General features: G+C 42.8%; 2 pseudogenes; both read right to left on the minus strand.

The window, feature by feature from the left end:
• Positions 1 to 19,046: 19,046 nt before the first annotated feature.
• LOC147450249 (uncharacterized) lies at positions 19,047 to 19,770 on the minus strand (annotated as a pseudogene).
• Positions 19,771 to 19,933: 163 nt separating this feature from the next.
• Positions 19,934 to 20,876, minus strand: LOC147450250 (uncharacterized; annotated as a pseudogene).
• Positions 20,877 to 21,931: the final 1,055 nt, after the last annotated feature.

Genomic DNA, 21,931 nt, shown 5'->3' on the forward strand with positions numbered 1-21,931 from the left:
GCTACGGCTAAACTGACGTCGTCTAATCAGACGTCTCATCGCGTCCAAGCGGCGTATCTGTCGGATTCTGCAAAAAAAAGACAATAAGACAGTTTTCAGTAAATATAAACATATAACGACATTTATAAAACAATACAAAAAATAAAAAAGAGTAAACCCTAATACTAACCATGCCGCCGCGAGAACTGAGAATGTCCATCAGGGCGTTTAAGCCCTTCCTGCCTGCGTACTCGCGCTCGTACGGTGTGGGATCACGTCCTGTCATCGACCACTGTCAAAACATACAAAGATTTCATTATGTTAGAACTAAAAAAACTCATAAACCCTAAACTATCGAACATGCATAAAGAGCAATGTGAAAAGACTTACAAAATCGGCCTCAAATGATGCCCATCCACCGCTCCCCAAGTGGTGCGAGCTCCCTGCCTCTACTCGCGCTCTGGCTGCATCCTTTTGTTGCTTCCACTTGTCGGGATTCTCGCGCGCTGCTTTCTTCGCATTCTTCCAATCTTCTTTGGCCAGCCAATCTGCCTATTCCACCCATTCTTGATTGCTTTTTGCACTTCGGAACGCTTGTGTTTGCAGTATTCGCGCATTCGAATCTTCATCAGGTCTTCATTGAAGCGCTGATCCCGTGTTGGAACGGGAAACTCATCATGAAGTATGCTAATGACTCTGTTTTTTAAATCACTTGGTACTTCACTCCATTTGTTTAGTATATAGTGTCTAAACAGCTGAGAGCAAAGACCACGCATGCGCGAGATCACCTTCTTGCCGTCATCATCCATGATGATGCCGCCGCTGATGTCGACGGAGTAAGGCAAGCCCTCTGGCCGGTGACGCGTGAACCTGGGTGTCCCGGCAGGGGTCTCTAGCGGCGTGTCGATGGGGGTACGGACGTCAGGTGTCTCCACCGGCGTCTGGGCCCCGAAGCGAGGAGTGTCGAGTGGGGTGGCTCCTGGCGGAGTAGGTAGAGGTGTGTAGCTTCTAGGAATAGTCAGCCGTGCAAAACCTGGCGTAGATGGCGATGCTGTGGCTGGTGTGGGGGCGGGCAAAGAAGGGGAGGGTAAAGAGCCTCGTCGAACACGAGGCGGTGTGGAGGCATCGGTGGCGGAATCCCCACAACAACCGCCACCGCCACCACTAGAGCGCCGGTGTCTAGACGAGTGTGACGCTCGTCTCGTCGACGCCGAAGCTTCGGAGCGCGCCGAATGCTCCGAAAGAGAGGGAGATGCGGATGGTGTAGGAACGCGCGATGATGCGCCAGAGCGATGACGCTCCACGTACCACTGTCTCTGCTGCGGTGACAAAGAAGAAAAAAACTCCTCATCATCCATACCTGCATTAAACACACGAATATTTAAACTTAATATTGAATGAATAGAGTAGACAATGACGCAAAGACCATTAAATACAATGTCGTAATGACGCATATAAATACAATGACGCAATGAATCGAGTGGTAGAAGAGGCAAGTCGAAAACTCAGAATTTTCAATCAAAAGATGTGAGCACGAGTAGAAAAGAGCGTTACACACCATGGAAGCTACTTAGAGAGCTAGAGCTTTTACAGCACGGAGCAAAATTGTTCAAATACAATATTTGTGGCTTTAAGAGATCTCTCTCTCATCCTCGCATAACTCAGCATAACTTCCTATATCTATATAGAGCTCTCCGTTTAAACACATATCCTCTGTTTCATTTTGTAGCTCCTCTGCATGCACCCCATATAGAGTAGTAGCATCTTGATGCTCGTCTGGCACCACCGCAGCGGCTTCTGATTGAGCATCTTCTCTGATCTCCTCCATTGATGTCGTTGTGATTGGCACATGGTAGCCTTCATACGTCCTTGCACTACGAGGGGCTACCTCTATGACGCACCACCAGTTTGATGTAGACTTTGTAGGATGAAATACTACCTGCCAGAGCCACATAACTTACATGAGAGCTTTCAAGCACATAACTTGTAAAAGGGGGATGTTAACTATTTATATACTTACTTGTTCACAATGCTCGGGTAGTACGAAAGTGTCTCTTAGGTCAGTCCATTTCTTAGTAGAATCCACCTCAAGAAAACCAGACTCTCCTCTACGCACAGTAGCGTTTCGACCCTCCATGATTATCTTGAACCATTGCACGTCGAACAAGTCGACAAAAAATCCTCTGTAATCGATCCTCAAAATCTCTTGCAGCGTGCCGAAGTAAGTGAGTTCCGCCACCACGGGATCTGCATCAGAGGAACGTCGTCGACTAGACTGTTCAAATTTTGCCATGATTCCACAATCTTGAGTAAAACGCTTTTTGTCGATTCGTTCCACCCTAAAATGTCGACCTTTACACCATGCTGCTGTGTATGACTTATACTACAACGAACAAAGATTATGAGTGGCCGTTCAAACGTTTATAAATAAAGTCACTTGCTAGTCGTACATTGCAAACTTACCTTGGTCGCGCAACCCCGAGAGTACTCCCACTCTTCTTCAGTCACTTCGTCACCGCATTGTTGTGCGCTTTTCAATTGGTTGTGCAACCATCTTAGCTCATGAAGGTTGGTAGGCTCTCCAGAACCGCTGGATAGTGCATCGGTGGTCGTCTTCCCCGTCTCCACTCGATTCGTGCCCTTTGTCACTCTTGCTTTGCATCCTCATATTGTGAAATCCACTTTTGCATCACTGGATTGTGAAGCATGCAAAATCGGTTGATTTTAGCCTCTAGATCTTCCGTCATCTTCTTCTCAACACCGAGATTGCACATGACAATCCCAGATATGCGCTCATCATCTATGGTTCGCCATAGCGTGTCCCGGGATTTATCAAATCCGTCTAGCCACTCTCCAATGTACACTAGGGACTTTGATACCAACCAACCTTCTGCCATGCTACCCTCCGGACGTGCCTTTTTGACGCACATATCCCTTAAGCGTTTTCATGAAACGCTCTAAGAAGAACATCCATCTGGAATGAACTGTGCCAGCTATTTCCACCTCATCAACTATGTGAATAAGAAGATGCACCTGAATGGTTAGCATTGTAGTAGGAAAATGTTTCTCAAACATGCACACAAGCTCCGCAGCATTTAGTTTGGCGAATGGTATGGAGTCTACGTCGATCTCCTTTTGTGAGATCCATTGCACCAGCTTTGCAAGTTTGTAGATTGTGTTACGGATGTCGAGAGACAAACATCCCTCAATGGCAACCGGTAAAATAAACTGTAAAGTATGTGCAGCAATGATATTAAAGTCCACATTTTATGCAATGATATTAAAGTCCACTATGAACGTACCTGACACATTTTATGCCAATCGTGTGACTTCAAACCGGTAAGCTTTCCTTCTTTAGTAAAACACGTTCGGAGCGAGTGCATTACGCCAGTGGGGGTCCGCAAAGATCGAATGGCCTCTTTTACTTTGCGTTCTTGGGCTCCTGTGAAAATCCATGGTGCTTTAGGAAGTTTTATCGATCCATCAGACGCTGTTTGCGGCCAATATTGCTCCATACGATCCACATTTCTAAGGTCAACTCTGGCTCCCAAAGTATCTTTCTTGCCGGTCAAATGGTCCCATAGTAGATTACCCACATTCTTGAATATGTGCATTGGATCGAGCAAGTGATTGATCACGAGTCGGGGCCAGTATGGTAACTCGTACCATAGAGATAGTCTCTTCATCCCTGGAGGCAATCCGTCATCGCACATCTCCTTCTGCTCTAACCATGCTTGTGCAGACATCCTTGGTGGCTCTCTTCCAAAAAGCCGTCGCGTAACACATGATTCTCCGGAAGATACGCTTGATGACCTTCGTAGATTTGCTTCTTCAGTGAGGGTGCCCTACGTGCATTCAGTCTAGGTCCACATGTGACACATGCTCTGTATCCGCTTGTTTGAAGCCCTGCATGTATACACATGATAATAGATCAACTATGGGGAAAAACAAGATTTACAGTGTCTGAGAGAGGAGTGTCAATAGATCACCTGAGCATTCTGTTAGCCCGGGATAGTCATGCATGGTCCACATTAGAATACCTCTGATCAAAGCATTCCGTCGTCCTGTGTGTCGGCTCATATCCACCACCTCTATGCCAATCCACAATTGTTGTAGCTCTTCCAATAGTGGACGAAGATACACATCCATATTCCCCACTTTATATCGCCCTGGCACAATCAAGCTTAGCCATAGGTGCCCCTTCTTCGTAGTCAACCACGGGGGAATGTTGTAGTTGACGATGACAACGGGCCATACACTGTAAGATGTTGATCTTTGACGAAATGGATTTACGCCATCCATAGCCAGGCCTAAGCGCAAATTTCGAGCTTCCCTGGCAAAATCCGACCAGGTTCCATCTATATGTTTCCAGGCTGCGCAATCTGCAGGAATTCGTAGCACACCATCCGAAGATTTATTCTCCTCATGCCATGATGCTAGGGCGGCCATGGACTTACATTCGAAGAAATGCTTGATGCGAGGAAGCAAAGGAAAATGTCGCAAAACCTTTTGTGGAATTTTTGTCCCGTGGAGATCTACTCGATATCTTTCGGAATCACATTTCGGACACTTCTCCATGTCTGTGTATTCCCCTCTGAAAAGAATGCAGTCATTAGGACAAGCGTGGATAGAATTGTAATCCATCCCCAAGTTTCGCAAAATCTTTCTTGCTTCATCTCGGGAATCTGGCATCACATTGTCAGCTGGTAGAATGTGCTCTTTCAGCAATCTACACAACATAAAAATATGATACAGTCGTGTAAAAATCTATCAGATCATTATACATTTAGAGTTCTATTAAAGTAAACTAATTGTAATAGATCACCTGAAAAGCGCTGTGACGCTAGTGTCACTCCATCCAAACTTTGCCTGCATGTTGAGAAGAACCAGGAGTGCTTTCAATCTAGACATACGTGCTCCATTATACAATGATGTATCGGCTTCACTTTTCATATCATCATAGATAAGCCTTTCTGAATCCATAATCGTCTCGATCATTTCATCAATCTCGGGCTCAAACATTGTCTCGTTGGGAATGTGCTCTGCATGATCATCCCCCGAGCTGTCAGAGGCTACATCTTGTGGCCTCACATATGCTGCTTGACCAAAGCGCCTGCGAATACGTCTATTGGGTTGCAAGATTGCTGCTTGTTGGCCAGCGTCAGAGTCCGATGAGTTATAATTGGCAACAACTCGATCTATAATAGATGGATCGAACTCGCCAAATTCGCGAACGTGCTGCAAAGAAACACGTCTTGTCCGTCGCACAGCATGCTTGCATTGATTACAAGGACATAAGACCCTCGTTGAGAGATAGGTGTTTCGGTTGGACGGTCCCACATCCTCGTCGCTACTCATAATGAGGATAAAAAACTTATAACCTAGACAACAAATTTAATATTCTATTGGCATTCTTCGTCTTATCTCTCTCTCTCTCTCTCTCTCTCTCTCTCTCTCTCTTTACCTCACATTCTCTAGTCATGTCCAATCCCCGCACACCTCGGTCTAGAGGTGCACGGAGATCAGAACCACCGGGTTATAATCTCGTCTTTATTGGTCAATACCTATATTTGTGGGTACAAGAAATCTAGACACCCACGTCTACATGATACTGCATGTAGTGGACAAAATCCCTTTGCCTCTTCTCTAGCTGTAGCACTTCACTTCATCTTAACATCTTTTCACAGTAGATCTTTTCACTGTTCGTCTAACTCTAAACCCTAAACCGTAAGTAATTCTTGCGTGGACTCGATCTAACGTAAATAAGCGTAAATCTAAATAAACGTAAATCTAACTAAAAATAAAGCTAAATCTAATTTAACGTAAGTCTAATGACTAGAGGTTGTCTAGATGGTCATTGTGTCGGGGATGTAGTGACTCTTGCCGCCCTGAAGATCCACCTTCTTCCCTATCTTCTGAAGACATTTCACCAGTACTTTTGGATCGACGGAGCCCACCATGAGTGAAGGCAGCAATACCCTATATTCCATTGAGGGCTTTCTTCACCCGCTTCATGCAGGCATCGCAGTCTATGGAGACCCGCATCTAATCTAATATAACGTAAATCTAAATCTAGCTTAAATAAACGTAAATCTAGTTAAAAATAAACCTAAATCTAATTTAATGTAAGTCTACATATAACCTAATCTTTAACGTCTTTTAAGATAGTTTCCTACGACGTTATAACTCTCTTCTTCCTGTGTGTGTGCGTGTGTGTGGATGTGTGTGCCAATAAAAAGAGATAAATGGTATAACCTTTCTATCACCCATGCCAAGTATGATAGATTGATTATGCCATTTCTCTCTTGAATAATAGGTCTTCAGTTCAACTCCTCGTCGGCTAGATCTTTAGGTCTTTTAATTTTAATTAGTTTCCTACGACGCTCCCTTAGTTTCTCTTTCTTTCTCTCTCAATGTGTGTGCGTTTTTTTGGATCGTATGCATGTTTTCTTTCTCTTTTCCTCTCTCAATGTGTGCGTTTTTTGTTTATGCATGTTCTCTCTCTCTTTTCCTCTCTCAATGCGTGCGTTTTTTGTTTATGCATGCTCTCTCTCTCTTTTTCTCTCTCAATGTGTGTGTGCATTCTTTGTTTATGTATGTGTGTGCGTTTTTGCACTCTCTCTCGCTCTCTCTCTCTCTCTCTCTCTCTCTCTCTCTCTCTCTCTCTCAAAAACACTATGTGTGTGTGTATGTTCGTGTGTGAGAGAGAGAGCGAGGGAGAGAGAAAGAGGGGAAGGGAACATGAGAATGAGGAGAGGGAAGGAGCATACCTGGCTCTCCTTCCTCTCCTCGTGTGTGTGTGTGTGTGTGTAAAAGAAAAAGAGAGAGAGAGAGAGAGAGAGAGAGAGTGAGGGAGAGCGTTACCTGCTCTTTGCTTGAGGGCGCTGAAAAACTCAGATCTGAGATCTGAGTTTTTGGGCGCGCTCGGTTATTTTTTTTACCCCAGCTGGCGTCGCTATGAGCGTCGCAAATTTCTTTGTAAATTTGCGACGCTCATAGCGACGCTTATAGCGACGCTCATAGCGACGCCGGGAATTTTTTTTTTTGAGCGTCGCTGTGTGAGCGTCGCTAATGTGAAGAACCTCTTGTAGTGTATGCAGGATGAAGCATCATTTGTCCAATATTATTTGAGGAAGTTCTTTACTAGAGTTTTTCAGATTGTGCAATCAGACAGTGATGGGCTTCTTCCGGAACAAAGATTCTTAAGATCTTTGCATGCCTCTATGGGTGGCACTTTCAGTAACTCCGCTATAGAAGACTATACTACTCAGAGGAGTGTCCACTGCAACATATGGATGGTTTAGCAATTGTTTCGTCTATTGGTGCAACGAAATCTTTGTGGAATACCATGTTGAAACATGGTCAAAGATCTTCAGGTATAGATAGCCTTCTTCTCAAAGGCATTGCAATTTCAAAGAAGCGATGTGTTTATCGGAATCCAACAAGTGAGGAGTCTACCTTTTTAAGGAGCTTTTGGAACATTGAAGCAAGCATTCCTATTGCAGAAGTAAAGGCGTATGACAAGGTTCTCTTCAGAGGGGAAATATACAAAGTTGGCTCTGATGTGGTGGTGAAGGTTGATGATATAAATCAACAAGTAGAGGAAAGGGGCCATTGGAAAGCTTGTATAACTTCTTTTTTCTCTATGCAGCATCAAGGAAAGTCCATGCTTTTCTTTGCAGGGAGATACTATAAGCAATGCATTGTAGGTGATACTCATTCAGAACGATTACTTATTGATACAGTTACAGGAATGAGTGTCCTTGAAAAGATACCGTTGCCCTTCACTTGGGATTGTATTCGCCCAATCTCATCTTTGCTACATAAGTTTATTCCAATGCCATTATCGCGAGGACATAAGTTCATAGCTTATGAAGTGAAAGACTTAAAGAGAAGGGATAGATTGCTAGAGGAAGGACAATGTGGAAATGTTCCTTTATGGCTCCAAGAGCATGATATAGTAAAAGTATGCATCGAAAATGGAGGTGTGGAACAATTGAAGCATGCCGTGGTTAGGGAAATAAACTGTGAGGAAAAAATGACGAAGCTTGCTATACTAAAGACTCCTATGCATCAAAGCAATATTTGGAAAGTTCAAATAGAGGAGAATGAATGGAGAAGTTGGGATAGTTGTCTGTTTCTGCTCGAAGGTTGGGTTGTAGTGAAGAAGAAGAAGATCACTAAGCTAGGGGAGCTTGATCGTTGGGTACCTATTATATGGCGCTCCAATGAATGATTATATTTTGTAATTCACTATTTGAACATGTCTAAAATGTGTCAAGTTTACATTTAATTTTGTACCCCACTATTTGAGCATGTATACAATGTGTCAAGTCTATATTTAATTTTGTAACCCACTACTTAGATATGTCTATATTGACTTAAGTCTCTTTTTTTAAAAGTGATTTAACTTGTTTTTATTGGTGGTTGTTAATTATTTTTATATGTGTGTGCTTGTTTGACTTTGTTAGGGTAAATATGAGTTGTCCGCAATCTATTTTAGCTGCATTGCTTTCGAAACCTCATGGTGAAGCTCTCAAAGAGTTGAGTGTATGGAGAGCCAATTATGCTGGGAACAAAAGAATTTTAGGAAATCCTACTAGCATTACTACACATGGGGATCCACCTTGTGCAACTAAATATGATCCAGAGATATATGACCAGGTGTTTAGACCTCCACCTCCCACACATAGAGATGCAGGGAAGCTTTATGGTAGAAATTTTCTTTTGAAGTATCATCCGGATCAATATAGAGTGTTATAATCTAACTATGGGGAGGTGGAAAAATGGTTTGCAAAAGTTGACTCTATTGGTGACCTTCGAAACAATCTTGAACAAAAGAGTCAAGTTATGAGCATCATTGGAGACAACATAGGCAAACTCAAAGACATTGTCATAGATGGAGCTTCTTATCCTTGGAAGGAGGAGGATATTTATTTATGGTGTATCAAGTCTCTTGCCGCTAAGCGCAAGTATACCAAACGAAAGGCCCACCAATCAACGTCTTCCTCGAGTGGATCTACGGTATGGTTATTTAATGCATTAATAAAGATATGTTTTTTGTGTGTTTTATACTTACAAGATATTTTTAATGCAAATATAGGCCATAAATAATGATTTACATGATAAGGATGTTGGGATGCAACATGGAGAATCCAATGACTTGGATAAAGATGATTCTCCTAACAAAATGGTAAGATAGTTAGCATAAATACTTAGTGGCTTATTTGATGCTTTTTTTCATCTACATTTTATTTTCAATAGGTAGAGAATGCTCACAATGACAATGCTTTGGCAAAGCTTACTGACATGGATACTATTGTGGTAATTGAAAACAAGATGGAAAAGGAAGCACCAGCTAATGTGAGTCATTGGTTACTACACACTATTCATCTTGAGCTTCTAAATGTGTGTTCTTAAAGTTAAATTTGTTTATGGTTTATTTATGAAAACTTAGGAAGATGTAGAAGTATATATTCCAGAAATTCCTTGGCAAAATAATGATGAAGAAAATGATGCTTATGAGGTATGTTCAAAAGTACTCTCTCTCTCTCTCTCTCTCTATATATATATATATTTATTTATATTTATATTTCACTTAAATTATGATTATTTTTTATTTAGGAGTATTAAAGATTTATATCAGATGGGAGCTTTGGGGTTGCTTTGGAAGAAAAAAAATCTTATGAGAGTTCACATGGTGTTGATCATAACCATGTAGAGAACAAGGTTTGAGTTTGAAGTTATGTTGTTTGATGCATAAAATACATTTTTTGTATTGCTTGATTCACTACAAGAGGTTGTGTGCTCTTGTGACGCTGTTAGCGACGGAAATACACTGGGTTTTTATAACCCCCGGCGTCGCTAAAACCGTCGCTAACAGCGTCGCTACGAGAGCGTCGCTATAGGCGTCGCTATACGCGTCGCTATAGGCGTCGCTATATGCGTCGCTATATAGCGACGCTCATAGCGACGCCTATAGCGACGCTACAGAGCCATAAATAGCGACGCTTATAGCGACGCCTGAGAGAATATTTTTTTGGTGGCAGGGCATTGAATGCCCTGCCACCCATCAACCATATTGTACTTGATTCAGTTTAAAAAAAAAGTGCAAAAGTAGATAATAGACCCAAAATAGTCACCCACAAGACGCATTGTTTGCAAAATTGACAATTGTACACATCATAGGCAAACTGAATTGATTGGCAAATGTAATAATGACAATTGTACAACATCATAGGCATAAAGAATTGATTGGCAAAAGGAATTGCGATGACAAATGTAATAATATACATGGTTCAAAAAGACGTATAAAATCCGTCTCATGATACATAAGCTACGAGAAACCCTAAACTAATGCTATCTAGCTACGGCTAAACTGACATCGTCTAATCAGATGTCTCATCGCGTCCAAGCGGCGTATCTGTCGGATTCTGCAAAAAAAGACAATAAGACAGTTTTCAGTAAATATAAACATATAACGACATTTATAAAACAATACAAAAAATAAAAAAGAGTAAACCCTAATACTAACCATGCCGCCGCGAGAACTGAGAATGTCCATCAGGGCGTTTAAGCCCTTCCTGCCTGCGTACTCACGCTCGTACGGTGTGGGATCACGTCCTGTCATCGACCACTGTCAAAACATACAAAGATTTCATTATGTTAGAACTAAAAAACTCATAAACCCTAAACTATCGAACATGCATAAAGAGCAATGTGAAAAGACTTACAAAATCGGCCTCAAATGATGCCCATCCACAGCTCCCCAAGTGGTGCGAGCTCCCTGCCTCTACTCGCGCTCTGGCTGCATCCTTTTGTTGCTTCCACTTGTCGGGATTCTCGCGCGCTGCTTTCTTCGCATTCTTCCAATCTTCTTTGGCCAGCTAATCTGGCCTATTCCACCCATTCTTGATTGCTTTTTGCACTTCGGAACGCTTGTGTTTGCAGTATTCGCGCATTCGAATCTTCATCAGGTCTTCATTGAAGCGCTAATCCCGTGTTGGAACGGGAAACTCATCATGAAGTATGCTGGTGACTCTGTTTTTTAAATCACTTGGTACTTCACTCCATTTGTTTAGTATATAGTGTCTAAACAGCTGAGAGCAAAGACCACGCATGCGCGAGATCACCTTCTTGCCGTCATCATCCATGATGATGCCGCCGCTGATGTCGACGGAGTAAGGCAAGCCCTCTGGCCGGTGACGCGTGAACCTGGGTGTCCCGGCAGGGGTCTCTAGCGGCGTGTCGATGGGGGTACGGACGTCAGGTGTCTCCACCGGCGTCTGGGCGCCGAAGCGAGGAGTGTCGAGTGGGGTGGCTCCCGGCGGAGTAGGTAGAGGTGTGTAGCTTCTAGGAACAGTCAGCCGTGCAAAACCTGGCGTAGATGGCGATGCTGTGGCTGGTGTGGGGGCGGGCAAAGAAGGGGAGGGTAAAGAGCCTCGTCGAACACGAGGCGGTGTGGAGGCATCGGTGGCGGAATCCCCACAACAACCGCCACCGCCACCACTAGAGCGCCGGTGTCTAGACGAGTGTGAAGCTCGTCTCGTCGACGCCGAAGCTTCGGAGCGCGCCGAATGCTCCGAAAGAGAGGGAGATGCGGATGGTGTAGGAACGCGCGATGATGCGCCAGAGCGATGACGCTCCACGTACCACTGTCTCTGCTGCGGTGACAAAGAAGAAAGAAACTCCTCATCATCATACCTGCATTAAACACACGAATATTTAAACTTAATATTGAATGAATAGAGTAGACAATGACGCAAAGACCATTAAATACAATGACGTAATGACGCATATAAATACAATGACGCAATGAATCGAGTGATAAAAGAGGCAAGTCGAAAACTCAGAATTTTCAATCAAAAGATGTGAGCGCGAGTAGAAAAGAGCGTTATACACCATGGAAGCTACTTAGAGAGCCAGAGCTTTTACAACACGGAGCAAAATTGTTCAAATACAATATTTGTGGCTTTAAGAGATCTCTCTCTCATCCTCGCATAACTCAGCATAACTTCCTATATCTATATAGAGCTCTCCGTTTAAACACATATCCTCTGTTTTATTTTGTAGCTCCTCTGCATGCACCCCATATAGAGTAGTAGCATCTTGATGCTCGTCTGGCACCACCGCAGCGGCTTCTGATTGAGCATCTTCTCTGATCTCCTCCATTGATGTCGTTGTGATTGGTACATGGTAGCCTTCATATGTCCTTGCACTACGAGGGGCTACCTCTATGACGTACCACCAGTTTGATGTAGACTTTGTAGGATGAAATACTACCTGCCAGAGCCACATAACTTACATGAGAGCTTTCAAGCACATAACTTGTAAAAGGGGGATGTTAACTATTTATATACTTACTTGTTCACAATGCTCGGGTAGTACGAAAGTGTCTCTTAGGTCAGTCCATTTCTTAGTAGAATCCACCTCAAGAAAACCAGACTCTCCTCTACGCACAGTAGCGTTTCGACCCTCCATGATTATCTTGAACCATTGCACGTCGAACAAGTCGACAAAAAATCCTCTGTAATCGATCCTCAAAATCTCTTGCAGCGTGCCGAAGTAAGTGAGTTCCGCCACCACGGGATCTGCATCAGAGGAACGTCGTCGACTAGACTGTTCAAATTTTGCCATGGATTCCACAATCTTGTGCGCTTTTCAATTGGTTGTGCAACCATCTTAAGCTCATGAAGGTTGGTAGGCTCTCCAGAACCGTTGGATAGTGCATCGGTGGTCGTCTTCCCCGTCTCCACTCGATTCGTGCCCTTTGTCGCTCTTGCTTTGCATCCTCATATTGTGAAATCCACTTTTGCATTACTGGATTGTGAAGCATGCAAAATCGGTTGATTTTAGCCTCTAGAGCTTCTGTCATCTTCTTCTCAACACCGAGATTGCACATGACAATCCCAGATATGCGCTCATCATCTATGGTTCGCCATAGCGTGTCCCGGGATTTATCAAATCCGTCTAGCCACTCTCCAATGTACACTAGGGACTCTGATACCAACCAACCTTCTGCCATGCTACCCTCCGGACGTGCCTTTTGACGCACATATCCCTTAAGCGTTTTCATGAAACGCTCTAAGAAGAACATCCATCTGGAATGAACTGTGCCAGCTATTTCCACCTCATCAACTATGTGAACAAGAAGATGCACCTGAATGGTTAGTATTGTAGTAGGAAAATGTTTCTCAAACATGCACACAAGCTCCGCAGCATTTAGTTTGGCGAATGGTATGGAGTCTACGTCGATCTCCTTTTGTGAGATCCATTGCACCAGCTTTGCAAGTTTGTAGATTGTGTTACGGATGTCAAGAGACAAACATCCCTCAATGGCAACCGGTAAAATAAACTGTAAAGTATGTGCAGCAATGATATTAAAGTCCACATTTTATGCAATGATATTAAAGTCCACTATGAACGTACCTGACACATTTTATGCCAATCGTGTGACTTCAAACCGGTAAGCTTTCCTTCTTTAGTAAAACACGTTCGGAGCGAGTGCATTACGCCAGTGGGGGTCCGCAAAGATCGAATGGCCTCTTTTACTTTGCGTTCTTGGGCTCCTGTGAAAATCCATGGTGCTTTAGGAAGTTTTATCGATCCATCAGACGCTGTTTGCGGCCAATATTGCTCCATACGATCCACATTTCTAAGGTCAACTCTGGCTCCCAAAGTATCTTTCTTGCCGGTCAAATGGTCCCATAGTAGATTACCCACATTCTTGAATATCTGCATTGGATCGAGCAAGTGATTGATCACGAGTCGGGGCCAGTATGGTAACTCGTACCATAGAGATAGTCTCTTCATCCCTGGAGGCAATCCGTCATCGCACATCTCCTTCTGCTCTAACCATGCTTGTGCAGACATCCTTGGTGGCTCTCTTCCCAAAAAGCCGTCGCGTAACACATGATTCTCCGGAAGATACGCTTGATGACCTTCGTAGATTTGCTTCTTCAGTGAGGGTGCCCTACGTGCATTCAGTCTAGGTCCACATGTGACACATGCTCTGTATCCGCTTGTTTGAAGCCCTGCATGTATACACATGATAATAGATCAACTATGGGAAAAAACAAGATTTACAGTGTCTGAGTGAGGAGTGTCAATAGATCACCTGAGCATTCTGTTAGCCCGGGATAGTCATGCATGGTCCACATTAGAATACCTCTGATCAAAGCATTCCGTCGTCCTGTGTGTCGGCTCATATCCACCACCTCTATGCCAATCCACAATTGTTGTAGCTCTTCCAATAGTGGACGAAGATACACATCCATATTCCCCACTTTATATCGCCCTGGCACAATCAAGCTTAGCCATAGGTGCCCCTTCTTCGTAGTCAACCACGGGGGAATGTTGTAGTTGACGATGACAACGGGCCATACACTGTAAGATGTTGATCTTTGACCAAATGGATTTACGCCATCCATAGCCAGGCCTAAGCGCAAATTTCGAGCTTCCCTGGCAAAATCCGACCATGTTCCATCTATATGTTTCCAGGCTGCGCAATCTGCAGGAATTCGTAGCACACCATCCGAAGATTTATTCTCCTCATGCCATGATGCTAGGGCGGCCATGGACTTACATTCGAAGAAATGCTTGATGCGAGGAAGCAAAGGAAAATGTCGCAAAACCTTTTGTGGAATTTTTGTCCCGTGGAGATCTACTCGATATCTTTCGGAATCACATTTCGGACACTTCTCCATGTCTGTGTATTCCCCTCTGAAAAGAATGCAGTCATTAGGACAAGCGTGGATAGAATTTGTAATCCATCCCCAAGTTTCGCAAAATCTTTCTTGCTTCATCTCGGGAATCTGGCATCACATTGTCAGCTGGTAGTATGTGCTCTTTCAGCAATCTACACAACATAAAAATATGATACAGTCGTGTAAAAATCTATCAGATCATTATACATTTAGAGTTCTATTAAAGTAAACTAATTGTAATAGATCACCTGAAAAGCGCTGTGACGCTAGTGTCACTCCATCCAAACTTTGCCTGCATGTTGAGAAGAACCAGGAGTGCTTTCAATCTAGACATACGTGCTCCATTATACAATGACGTATCGGCTTCACTTTTCATATCATCATAGATAAGCCTTTCTGAATCCATGATCGTCTCGATCATTTCATCAATCTCGGGCTCAAACATTGCCTCGTTGGGAATGTGCTCTGCATGATCATCCCCCGAGCTGTCAGAGGCTACATCTTGTGGCCTCACATATGCTGCTTGACCAAAGCGCCTGCGAACACGTCTATTGGGTTGCAAGATTGCTGCTTGTTGGCCAGTGTCAGAGTCCGACGAGTTATAATTGGCAACAACTCGATCTATAATAGATGGATCGAACTCGCCAAATTCGCGAACGTGCTGCAAAGAAACACGTCTTGTCCGTCGCACAGCATGCTTGCATTGATTACAAGGACATAAGACCCTCGTTGAGAGATAGGTGTTTCGGTTGGACGGTCCCACATCCTCGTCGCTACTCATAATGAGGATAAAAAACTTATAACCTGGACAACAAATTTAATATTCTATTGGCATTCTTCGTCTTATCTCTCTCTCTCTCTCTCTCTCTCTCTCTCTCTCTCTCTCTCTCTCTCTCTCTCTCTCTCTCTCTCTCTCTCTTTACCTCACATTCTCTAGTCATGTCCAATCCCCGCACACCTCGGTCTAGAGGTGCACGGAGATCAGAACCACCGGGTTATAATCTCGTCTTTATTGGTCAATACCTATATTTGTGGGTACAAGAAATCTAGACACCCACGTCTACATGATACTGCATGTAGTGGACAAAATCCCTTTGCCTCTTCTCTAGCTGTAGCACTTCACTTCATCTTAACATCTTTTCACAGTAGATCTTTTCACTGTTCGTCTAACTCTAAACCCTAAACCGTAAGTAATTCTTGCGTGGACTCGATCTAACGTAAATAAGCGTAAATCTAAATAAACGTAAATCTAACTAAAAATAAAGCTAAATCTAATTTAACGTAAGTCTAATGACTAGAGGTTGTTTAGATGGTCATTGTGTCGGGGATGTAGTGACTCTTGTCGCCCTGAAGATCCACCTTCTTCCCTATCTTCTGAAGGCATTTCACCAGTACTTTTGGATCGACGGAGCCCACCATGAGTGAAGGCAGCAATACCCTATATTCCATTGAGGGCTTTCTTCACCCGCTTCATGCAGGCATCGCAGTCTATGGAGACCCGCATCTAATCTAATATAACGTAAATCTAAATCTAGCTTAAATAAACGTAAATCTAGTTAAAAATAAACCTAAATCTAATTTAATGTAAGTCTACATATAACCTAATCTTTAACGTCTTTTAAGATAGTTTCCTACAACGTTATAACTCTCTTCTTCCTGTGTGTGTACGCGTGTGTGGATGTGTGTGCCAATAAAAAGAGATAAATGGTATAACCTTTCTGTCACCCATGCCAAATATGATAGATTGATTATGCCATTTCCCTCTTGAATAATAGGTCTTCAGTTCAACTCCTCGTCGGCTAGATCTTTAGGTCTTTTAATTTTAATTAGTTTCCTACGACGCTCCCTTAGTTTCTCTTTCTTTCTCTCTCAATGTGTGTGCGTTTTTTTGGATCGTATGCATGTTTTCTTTCTCTTTTCCTCTTTCAATGTGTGCGTTTTTTGTTTATGCATGTTCTCTCTCTCTTTTCCTCTCTCAATGCGTGCGTTTTTTGTTTATGCATGCTCTCTTTCTCTTTTTCTCTCTCAATGTGTGTGTGCATTCTTTGTTTATGTATGTGTGTGCGTTTTTGTTTTTCTTTGTACTCTCTCTCTCTCTCTCTCTCTCTCTCTCTCTCTCTCTCTCTCTCTCAAAAACACTATGTGTGTGTGTATGTGTGTGTGAGAGAGAGAGAGGGAGGGAGAGAGAAAGAGGGGAAGGGAACATGAGAATGAGGAGAGGGAAGGAGCATACCTGGCTCTCCTTCCTCTCCTCGTGTGTGTGTGTGTGTGTGTGTGTGTGTGGAGAAGAAAAGAGAGAGAGAGAGAGAGAGAGTGAGGGAGAGCGTTACCTGCTCTTTGCTTGAGGGCGCCGAAAAACTCAGATCTGAGATCTGAGTTTTTGGGCGCGCTCGGTTATTTTTTTTACCCCAGCTGGCGTCGCTATGAGCGTCGCTATAAGCGTCGCAAATTTACAAATAAATTTGCGACGCTCATAGCGACGCCGGGAATTTTTTTTTTGAGCGTCGCTGTGTGAGCGTCGCTAATATGAAGAGCCTTTTGTAGTGATTCTTGTGATTGTTTGGTATATAGAAAATGAAAGATAACACTTCAAGTGAATTTTGCGATTCAAACGTAGATCTGCTCTCTAGAAAAAGTGTGCGAAAAAGAAAGGTATGCTAGTAATATATTTGTGTTGAGTAGCTTAATCGATATTGGATTTTACTTTCTTTTATAAGTTGTTGTGTGTCGTGTTTTTAGGCTACCAGTAAGCTTCATGAGCTTCTCAAAAAAAAGGAGAAAGCTTCAAAGGTTTCCAATAACAAAAAGAAAAAGGTAAATTGGTTAAGTTAAGCTATATAAATGAAATCTTGGTAATTAGGATTAAAACTATATTGTTTTCATGTTTAGGAACTATCAAGTGGATCCAGAGAAGAGAGTATTATTGATGAAAGCTCTGTTTTAGAAAAAAAGGTGTGTATTTTGTTAGGTGTACTACTTGCACTATACTTTGACTAATACACATAGAGTTTAACTAGATGATGACTGATACTCTTTGTTATTTTTTTGTAGGCACGAGAGTTATGTGTAAGTGATAAAGAAGCCATTCTAATGAAATGGCTTGGTACTAAGAAGGTTGAAGACATTTATCATCTTGTAAAACCTACTTATACTGCTCTCAAAAAAACACATTCCTTCTTCAAGAGGAAGGCGGGTGACACCAATTCTTTTACCATGTGTGAGGATTTAGTGACTTGGCTCTTAGTGAAGAGCATAGTTTGTATCAATTTTGATAAGGTAGGAGCTTTGTCACTCAAAGATGTGGAGTTGGCAAATGAAGATTGAGATTTGTATCTTTGAAACTTCTATGTGTTTGAAAGTGACATTATCTTATTGAACTTTCATATTTGGTTACATGTACCTCTCTTGTTAAGTTGATTAAATCATGTCCTGAATCACTTAAAGATTTGACTTAGCATACATTCTACTAGTTTAGATTTTTTATATGTCTACCTAGTTTAAATTTTCTAGGTCATTAACTAGTTTAGATTTACTTGGTGACTTATTAGTTTGGATTTGCTAGATGATTAACTAGTTTGACACACTAAGGTCAAACTAGCAAGTGTGAAGAGTTTCTAGTTAGATCTAGCAACTTAGTTACTATATGGTAGTACCATTTTCCATATAGTAACAAACTTACTAGATTGACCAACTAGAAACTGTCTCACAGTTGCTAGTTTGCACTTTTACTAGTTGTGTGTATTCAAACTAGTGAATCATCTAGCAAATTTATATTTTTTTCTATATGGTAACATGTCAAAAGCTCCTTGTGTCTATGTCATAATCAAAACTTCACCCCCTTTGGTGAATGTAGTCGACTTCACATAGTACTTTTCTGGATGATGAAATATCGGGCGAGAGAGGTGACGACTGCTAGGATCGTGGACTAGCTGGAGCTACCCACAACCTCAATATGTCATGATATTATTGAATGTGATGAAATCCACCAATATCTAGCACTTCTAGATATCCCGATGAGTTGAGCTTGAAAATCACCTTTGACGTCAAAAGCGACATTTGACATACCCATTCCGGCGATACATGTTGTACCTTGCATCAAGCAACCTCTCAAGCATCGTACCATCTTCTTGCAAACCTCCATGCCCGGGCTTCTTGCACTTTCATAGGTCGACACAATTTGGTTGTACCATCATTGCCCACCCCCTCGTTGAGCATTCATGCTCAACCACACTATTATTTAGGTAAAATAAGTCTGTATAGAGAGAATGACATAAGATAGATACATAGACTGCATAAGAAAAATGATGATATAGTGGCTATATAGATAAGATAGAGATAGAGAGAAATTTTTTTGGTAATGCATCACCCTCCAAGGTCAAATGAAAAGCTCAAAGCTTCCCCAAGCATGGCATAGAGTCCACCTGGATCAAAAACAAAACAATGGCCGTGGCCAACCACCTGTAAAGCATGCATCTTCAAGCCTTCCATTGCACTTGTAGGCCAATAGACAGGCCACCCTAACAGCTCTTCATAGCATGGATCTTTGTCACCCTATATCCACAAGCCTTCTTAAAACCATAAGAATACTTTCGACCACTTAAGCATTGATAACATAAGCAACTATCATGTCACCTGCTAGAGAACTCTCCATATCATCATCTTTATCACATGAGCATTGAAACCTGCATAGTACACCCTGCAAAGCAACCTGGAACAACATAGCTATCAATAGCATAGCATAAAGTAGCCAAACCCTTCCATTTGCCTCCACTTTCTGCATAGCCAAGCAAACATGTTCCCTTTGCAAACATGTATCCAAACCTTCTGTAAACGGCTCTAAGACCACCTTTTCATTCTCAAGAACATGACCTGTTAGAGCTACAACCTGTTCTTCAAATACCTCGTCACCTACAAGGTTTGCGGCACCTTCCTTGTTGCATGGAGCCTCTCCCTTATAGGCTGCACCTGTATCAGTTTCCATAGAGTCATCTGTCGGAGCTAGATCTCCACGGCCGCAAACCAACTCCAAAACTTCAAAGTGCACCTTGACATGCCCATCAAGGCAAGGTTGCCCCACCCCCTGCATAGATGCATCACTTTGACATACCTTTGCTTCAGTTTCTTGCTCCTGCAAGTCTCCTCGAAAACCTGCTCTTCAACTAGGTCTGATGCACAATCAAACCATACCTCTTCTGCTAGCAAGGAATCACCACCATAAGACACAAGAGATGGCTGCTCGAAATGCCTATTCACACAAGGCATCCCCATACTTGCACTATATATGCTTCTCTTTTACCTTCAAATGACTGGCAGGCCGTATACATTTTTCTCCACTTCATCTACATGAAAAACATCATAACTTCCATACCTAGAAGAGATGATTCCGTCTCCCACATGCTATCTGTGTCCAAACTACTGCTGGAGCTATGAGAACTGTCGGACTCCTCTTTTGAACTTGCCAATTCTTGGACCATTGCTACCTTCCTTGTTGCTGGTTCTAGAACCAACATTTCTTCTTTGAAGTCCTTTATCACCTTGTTCTCTGAGCAAGCAAGCTGGGTGGCACTCTGAATATGCCTCGCTGTATCTTTTGAGCCCTTATTGGTACTTGTTCTACCTCTTCTACCCTGGCATCAACTTCACGTCCTTTGATCAAATGCATATCAAGAAAATGAGGTTTTACCTTTTGATGCTTATCAATCTGTTTGGACTTAGATCCACTTGCTACCGCGATTGTAGATTGCAACAATCCTGCCTCCGTCTTCTTCTTTATCTTTCGACTCTTTGCTATGGCAACTTTGACTGCTTCATCATAAGTCCTTGGATTTTCATAGTCCACTCTCTCATGAACATAGGGATGCAAGCAAGATAAAAACCTTTCTCGCTTAAAATATCCCGCATTTGTTGCTTGGGTAGCGTAGCCACAAAATCCCCATAATAAGCTTCAAATTTATCAACAAAAGCATCAAAATTTGCACTTACCTCCTGCTGCAATCCTTTGATCTTTGCATTTGCTTCCGAAGCAGATGCCACCTTTCGATACCTTTGTAGGAATTTCTCTCGAAATCCGATCCATTTCTTCTTGTGTACATCTTCTAAGCCATCGAACCAAGTTTTTGTGTTACCTCGCTGCACCAAAGGTAGAGTCCGGAGCTTTGCTTCATCACCTGGCATCTGCAATACTGCCAGCATAAATAGCTCAAAATCGGCAATCCACTCGTCAGCATCTTCATCTCCTTTGAACACCGGACCAAATTCCTACTTCATCTTGACTCACGAACACTTTGTTAGGAAGCAATCAGTGGAGCCTCAGTGGGGGCACCACAAGATGGAAAGGGGGAAGTCGGAAAACCACCAGCACACTTAGTGAATGCCTCTCTATAGCACAGTGATTTCACAACATCCCTATCCCTGAGCAAACACACACCTAAACTCCCAATCTGCAAGCAATCAATATCCAAGCCCGTACCCGACCAACCTTGTTTGTATAGACCCGGTTGCAAAGCATACAATCAATTAGCTCCACCTCTTACCCTTGATAGCATCATACACTCGCATATGAGTAGTCTCAATACCCCCAAACACCCCAAGACCATTGGCAGACTCAAACTTTCCCGCGAACCATCATGCCCAAGAAACCCACCACAATCATATGGGAAGCACTTGCTCAATCAACACTGACTAGAAGCACACATGTACTGAAGCACCATTGAAAACAGAAGCAAGAGAGAAAGCTAATACTGGTTTGGAAAAAGATCAAAACAATATCATGACAAAATCTTCCAATAAGGGATGCACAATGGTGGTGCTTCAAAGATGTTAGATGTAATAATACTCTTCTTCCAATGCTTTTTCGACTTGCTGCAGCCTACCTTCTTGCCACAGACTTCAACTATGGCTCTTGGCCTTTCTTGATTTTGGCATCCTCATAGCTCACCCTTATTATCTTGGGACCGACTGACAGCCTCTTGCTCTAGTAGCAACCACTTGATGGCTCTCTTGCACGCAGACCTTGACCTCTGTTCCCGGCTACCGCGTGTGACACATCACCACGCTCACCTGCCCTTAAGCTAGTGCTCTCGAGAGCTTCTCCCAATTCAGCCCTGATCCTCCGGCTTGTCCTCCTCTTCAAAACTCACGGTCCTTCTCTTCCTTTGACCCTCTCCATTCTGCAACACCTCAGCTCTCTTCTAAAGTCTCCTCAGCTGCTTGCTCATGGCCCCCAGCACAGATGGTGCTCCACACAG

Source organism: Adiantum capillus-veneris, chromosome 9, assembly GCF_014529385.1.
Source record: "Adiantum capillus-veneris isolate H3 chromosome 9, ASM1452938v2, whole genome shotgun sequence".
NCBI classification, from domain to species: domain Eukaryota; kingdom Viridiplantae; phylum Streptophyta; class Polypodiopsida; order Polypodiales; family Pteridaceae; genus Adiantum; species Adiantum capillus-veneris.